This window comes from Glycine max, chromosome 6, assembly GCF_000004515.6.
Source record: "Glycine max cultivar Williams 82 chromosome 6, Glycine_max_v4.0, whole genome shotgun sequence".
In the NCBI taxonomy this organism is placed as follows: domain Eukaryota; kingdom Viridiplantae; phylum Streptophyta; class Magnoliopsida; order Fabales; family Fabaceae; genus Glycine; species Glycine max.
Window position 1 is genome coordinate 19,365,977 of NC_038242.2, and position 6,668 is coordinate 19,372,644.

Consider the following 6,668-nt stretch of genomic DNA (forward strand, 5'->3'; position numbering starts at 1 on the left):
CATCATGAGCATTCTGATATTGGTGATTTTGAGCATTATAATTTTGAACATTCTGATTTTGAATATTCTGAGAACATGGCACACCCTCCACCCCGTGAGAGGACTATAAGGGAATTGGATGCACTTGATTTCACCTACGAAAGCTTGTGCATCCAATACCCTGATGAGGATGTCCCATATGTTCTTAAAACTAGACTGATCCATTTGCTTCCAAAGTTTCATGACCTTGTAGGTGAAGACCCACACAAGCATCTGAAAGAATTCCATATTGTCTGCTCCACCATGAAACCACTAGATGTCCAGGAGGATCACATATTTCTGAAGGCCTTTCCTCATTCTTTAGAGGGAGTGACAAAGGACTGGCTATATTACCTTGCTCCTAGGTCCATCACGAGCTGGGATAACCTCAAGAGAGTATTCTTAGAAAAAATTTTCCCTGCTTCCAGGACCACGACCATCAGAAAGGACATTTCAGGCATTAGGCAACTTGATGGAGATAGCCTATATGAATACTGGGAGAGATTTAAAAAATTATGTGCCAGTTGCCCTCACCACCAGATTTTAGAGCAGCTTCTTTTCCAATATTTTTGTGAAAGACTCAGCAACATGGAGAGAAGTATGATAGATGCTGCCAGTGGTGGAGCCCTTGGAGACATGACCCCTGCTGAGGCCAGAAATTTAATTGAGAAGATGGCTTCAAACTCCCAGCAATTTAGTGCCGGAAGTGATGCTATTGTCATTAGAGGAGTGCATGAAGTAGCCACGAATTCATCAGGTGAGACTAAGAAGCTTGAAGGTAAACTAGATGCCTTGGTTAACCTGGTAACCCAGCTGGCCATGAATAAAAAATTTGCACCTGTCGCCAGACTCTGTGGTTTATGCTCCTCTGCCGACCACCACACAGACCTTTGCCCTTCTGTGCAACAATCTGAAGCAATTGAACAGCCTGAAGCTTATGCTGCAAACATCTACAACATACCTCCTCAACCTCAACAGCAAAATCAGCCTCAACAGAATAACTATGACCTCTCCAGCAACAGGTACAATTCTAGATGGAGGAATCATCCCAACCTTAGATGGTCGAATCCTTCACAACAGCAGCAACAACAACAACCTTATTTTCAAAATGTTGTTGGCCCAAGCAGACCATAAGTTCCTCCACTAATCCAGTAACAGCAACAATAGCAACAGCCCCAGAAACAACAAACAATTGAGACCCCTCCGCAACCTTCCCTTGAAGAACTTGTGAGGCAAATGACTATGCAAAACATGCAGTTTCAACAAGAGACCAGAGCCTCCATTTAGAGCTTAACTAATCAGATGAGACAGTTGGCTACACAGTTAAATCAACAACAGTCCCAGAATTCTGATAGATTACCTTCTCAATCTGTCCAGAATCCCAAAAATGTGAGTGTCATTACATTGAGGTCAGGAAAGCAGTGTCAAGGACCTCAACCAGTAGCATCTTCCTCATCCGCCAATGAACCTGCCCAACCTCACTCTACTCCAGAAAAAGATGATGACAAAAATTTAAAGAGTAAGTTACCTAACAATTTCTATGCAGGTGAATCTAAAGAGAAGCATCATACCCCTCTTCCATTTCCCCCAAGAGCAATTTCCAACAAAAAAATGGAAGAGGCAGAGAAGGAGATCTTGGAAACATTTAGGAAAGTAGAGGTAAACATACCTCTGCTGGATGTAATAAAGCAAATTCCAAGATATGCTAAATTCTAGAAGGAGCTGTGCACTAATAAGCGAATGCTTAAAGGAAGTGAAAGAATTAGTATGGGCAAAAATGTCTCCACATTGATTGGTAAATCTGTTCCCCAAATCCCTGAAAAATGTAAAGATCCAGGTACATTCAGCATACCTTGTATTATAGGGAATAGTAAGTTTGACAATGCCATGCTAGATTTAGGAGCTTCTGTTAGTGTTATGCCTCTGTCTATTTTTAATTCTCTATCTCTAGGTCTTTTGCAGTCAACTGATGTGGTAATTCATTTAGCTAATAGAAGTGTTGCCTATCCTGTTGGTTTCATAGAGGATGTCTTAGTTAGAGTTGGTGAGTTGATTTTCCCTGTTGATTTTTATATTTTAAATATGGAGGAGGGATTTTCTAAAGGATCAGTTCCCATCATTCTAGGCATACCTTTTATGAAAATTGCTAGAACTAAGATAGATGTATATGCAGGCACACTATCTATGGAGTTTGGTGATATAACTGTTCATTTTAATATTCTTGATGCTATGAAACACCCATCTAAAGATCTTTCTGCATTTCGTGTTGAAATAATTGACCATATTGTTGATGAATACATGAATGATCTTCATTTTAATCTACATGTCTGTCACTCTTCATGCATTGAATCTGAATTTGTATTTGATCATATGTCTGAATTTGATGCTGAGAGTGAATATGAATTTGATATTGATTACATGTCTGCTAATGTTTTACCTCTTGAGATTGATTTTATAGAGTCAGATAGAACTAAGCATGTTTCAGGAAGTACACATACCTCTAACTTTCTTTATGAGGTACAGGCTGAGAGACCATCTCTTTCTACCACTATCCAGCCATCCACACCAGAATTGAAGCCTCTGCCATCAAATTTAAAATATGCTTATTTGGATGATAGCAAAAGTTTTCCAGTAATTATATCTGCCTCCCTTGTTGATGAGCAAGAGGAGAAGCTGTTATCAGTTCTCAAGAAGCATAAGAAAGCTATAGGCTAGACCCTAGCGGACATTCCTGGTATTAGCCCATCCACATGTATGCATCGAATAAATTTAAAAGATGGGGCTAAACTAGTAAGACAGCCACAGAGAAGACTCAACCCGATGATTCTTGATGCAGTGAAGAAGGAGGTAACCAAGCTTTTGCAAGCTGGAATTATTTATCCTATCTCCGACAGCCAATGGGTGAGTCCCGTCCAGGTAGTCCCAAAGAAAACCGGCCTCACCGTGATAAAAAATGAGAAGGATGAGCTAATTCCTACTCGAGTGCAGAACAGTTGGAGAGTATGCATCGACTATAGGAGGCTGAATCAGGTTACCAAAAATGACCATTTTCCACTGCTATTCATTGACCAGATGCTTGAACGCCTGACAGAAGGCTGATTCAAAGTCTAGGTTGATCCGATGGATGCTCTGGCTCCAAGAGTTTGACTTGGAGATCTGTGATAGGAGCGGAGCACAAAATTTAGTTGCTGATCATTTGAGTCGGATCGAACATGTGTCTGATAAGGACTCACACATTCGGGATGATTTCTCGGATGATCATTTATATATATTGTATAGTATTTCTGATTCTCTTTCTACTCCCTGGTTTGCTAACATTGTCAATTATTTAGTTGCTTCTGTTTTTCCTCCCTTAGCATCTAAGGCCCAAAAAGATAAAATTAAAAGTGATGCTAAACATTTTATTTGGGATGACCCCTACTTGTGGAAATTATGCAGTGATCAGGTCATTAGACGATGCATTCCAGATCATGAGACTGACTCAATCATGCAGTTCTGTCATTCTTCCGCACCGAGACGTCATCTGGGTGTTCAAAGGACAGCTCGCAAAGTGCTTGACTGTGGCTTTTACTGGCCCACCATCTTTAAAGATGCGTGGAAGATTTGTAGCACTTGTGAGCAATGTCAGAGAGCAGGAAGTGCACTTACACGGCGACAACAAATGCCTCAGCAACCTATGCTATTTTGTGAGGTGTTTGATGTCTGGGGTATAGATTTCATGGGCCCTTTTCCTGTATCTTTTGGTTATGTTTACATTCTCCTTGCAGTTGATTATGTTTCAAAATGGGTGGAAGCCAAACCCATTAGAACTAATGATGCTAAGGTTGTTGTAGATTTTGTCAGATCTAATCTGTTTTGTAGGTTTGGAGTACCTAAAGTAATCGTTAGTGATCAAGGAACCCATTTTTGCAACAAATCAATGCATGCCTTCCTTAAAAAGTATGGGGTTGTCCACAGGGTATCCACACCATACTATCCCCAAACCAATGGACAGGCAGAAATTTCTAACAGGGAGATCTAGAGAACTTTAGAGAAGATTATGCAGCCAAGCAGGAAAGATTGGAGTACCAGGCTAGATGATGCTCTTTGGGCACATAGGACTGCCTACAAAGCACCCATAGGAATGTCTCCTTATCGGGTTGTCTTTGGAAAGACATGTCATCTTCCAGTGAAGATTGAGCACAAAGCATGCTGGGCAGTGAAGATCTGCAACTTCTCTATGGATCAAGCTGGTGAGGAAAGAAAGTTGCAATTGAGTGAGTTAGATGAGATCTGCTTAGAAGCCTATGAGAATGCCAAGTTCTACAAAGAAAAGACCAAGAAGTTCCATGATAGCATGATAATTAAGAAGGACTTCATGGTTGAGCAAAAAGTGTTATTGTATAATTCGAAGCTTGGACTCATGAGTGGTAAGTTGAGGTCTAAGTGGATTGGTCCTTTTGTTGTTACTAATGTTTTTCCTTATGGTACAATTGAGATCAAAAGCGACTCCACAAACAAGAGCTTCAAGGTCAATGGACACCGACTTAAGTCATTCCTCACAAACCCTTCTTTAGTGGACGTAGTGGTGGAAGAGACTTCCTTACTCCACCCTACTCTTCCTCTACCATGACTTAGGGAGTTTTCCTTTCCTATCTCCTTCTTTACTTTTATTACATTTGTACAGTTCTATTTGATGGTTTAATTGCTTTTAATCTTTTAATTGTGCCACATTGAGGACAATGTGTTGTTTAAGTATGGGGGGGAGTGTGTTCTTTGGTTTTGATTTTGTTAGTTGTGTTAAATTAGTTTAATTTTGTTAGTTTTGTTGGGTTTTAGTTTAATTTTGTTAGTTTTGTTGTGTTAAATTTGCATGTTTGTCTTTGAATTATAGGATATGTTCAAGTAATGGGTAATTGTTCTGAAAATAAAAGTCTCTTGACATTTTGTGACTTGAAATCCTTGTTTTTCCTTTACATGTCATGATAGTTTCGAAAGCTCAATTTGAAAGTGATAAGTTTACCTTTGTGAGAATTCAAGCCATCCATCATCATAATCTTTTGGTGTGTTTTGCCCCATTGATTGCTTGCACAATAGCCTTGGCTTGATTCTTGTTGATACTTCCTAATTCACATGCATATTTGGAAATGATTTAGGCAATTTCGTTCTTATAAGCTTCTATCCAAATGGACTTACCTTGAATTAATTCCTTTGATAGCCCCTTTGAGCCTATTTTCCCCTTTCTTTGTTTTGAAGCTCATTACAAGCCTTAAGTGAAAAACCATGATATCACCTTACCCTTAAGGAATTTTGGAGCTTTGGAATTGTTTTGGGAATAAGTTGGGAATAAGTGTGGGGGGATATGTTTCATTAGAAGATATGATTTTTGGCCATGCTTAATGTTTTATTTTGGCCATGCTTGATGTATATATATATTGCCTAGTTCTTTCTTTAATCTTCAATTTTGTACTGTTCAATAAAAATAAAAAAAAATGAAAAATGAAAAAAAAAATCAGTTGCTGCAAATTCTGCAATTTCGTACTCTTCAAAAAAAAAAAAAAAAAAAAGAAGAAGAAGAAGAAGAAGAAGAAAAGAAGTGAAGTTGAATAAATAAAGTCTTGATATGAGAACTTGATTTGGGAGCCTTGATTGATTTTGTTGATATTAGAGGGTTTGGGTTTACTACTTGTGCTTAATTTCCACTTATTCCCCATTGCTCCTCTATTCCTTTGGGATTTAGCTACTTATTCCATATTTTTTTCCTACCTTGTCCTTGGCCCCATTACAACCTTTAAAGACCTTTTGATCCTCATATGCATGTGTTGTCAAATTGTTTGTCAATTTTAGAATTTTGTCAAGTCTATGTGGTGTTTGTTTTCATGGGTGCTTCGAGAGTAAATAGTAGCCTAGACACTTGAGAGATAGAGTGTATATCTTGTGAGGCTTAATCATTTTTCATTATTGAGCTGATTAACTATTTTGCCATGATTGGATTGCTTGGATGATTTTCACGAATGTCTTGACTCTTTGGATCTCTTCATGTTAGATGTTACCCATTATCTTATCTAGATTTGAATATAATTTATTTATGGGCTTGGATTTAAAAGAGATTTGTAAGCTTTGGGGCTGAAAAACTATATAACAACACCAAGGTTCTAGTTTAGCTCTCTTTCTCTCTCTCCTCTCTCTCTTCTATTTTTCGTTTTTAGTTTTAGTCTCTCTTCTCTTTCTCTTTTATTTTCGTTTTTTACAATTCTAGTTCAGACTTTTAGTTTTATCAATAAAATTTCGTTCTCTATTTGATTAATGGAAGGCTAAGTCCACAGCGTTGTTTTCTCTTGAGGATCAAGCACAGTTCTCTTTGAGGTTCTATTATTACTGTTAAATTCTATTTAGTTTTTCCTCTTCACTAATTACTCTGAATTTGTTGCTATTAATTCATGCATGCTTAGTGCTTGATTAATTGTCTCTGCGCTTAATTTACGTTCATGCTTAATGATCGTTTATGAGTAATTGGTGTGTGTGATGCTTAATCACATAATGAATGCTTTATGTTAAATTTCGCTTAGTAATTTAATTTAGGGTTGGATTAAGTGGTTAAACTGATAAAGGATAAATTCTTGCAACCTAGGATAAGAGACTTGCTTGTGAATCAAGGGGAAACAACATAT

At 38.1% G+C, this 6,668-nt stretch overlaps 1 non-coding gene across 1 annotated transcript; it reads right to left on the reverse strand.

Annotated features, from left to right (window-relative positions):
• Positions 1–453: 453 nt before the first annotated feature.
• LOC113002049 (small nucleolar RNA R71) lies at positions 454–560 on the reverse strand. Its single transcript, XR_003267577.1, has one exon. It is a non-coding gene; the product is annotated as a small nucleolar RNA R71 (small nucleolar RNA).
• Positions 561–6,668: the final 6,108 nt, after the last annotated feature.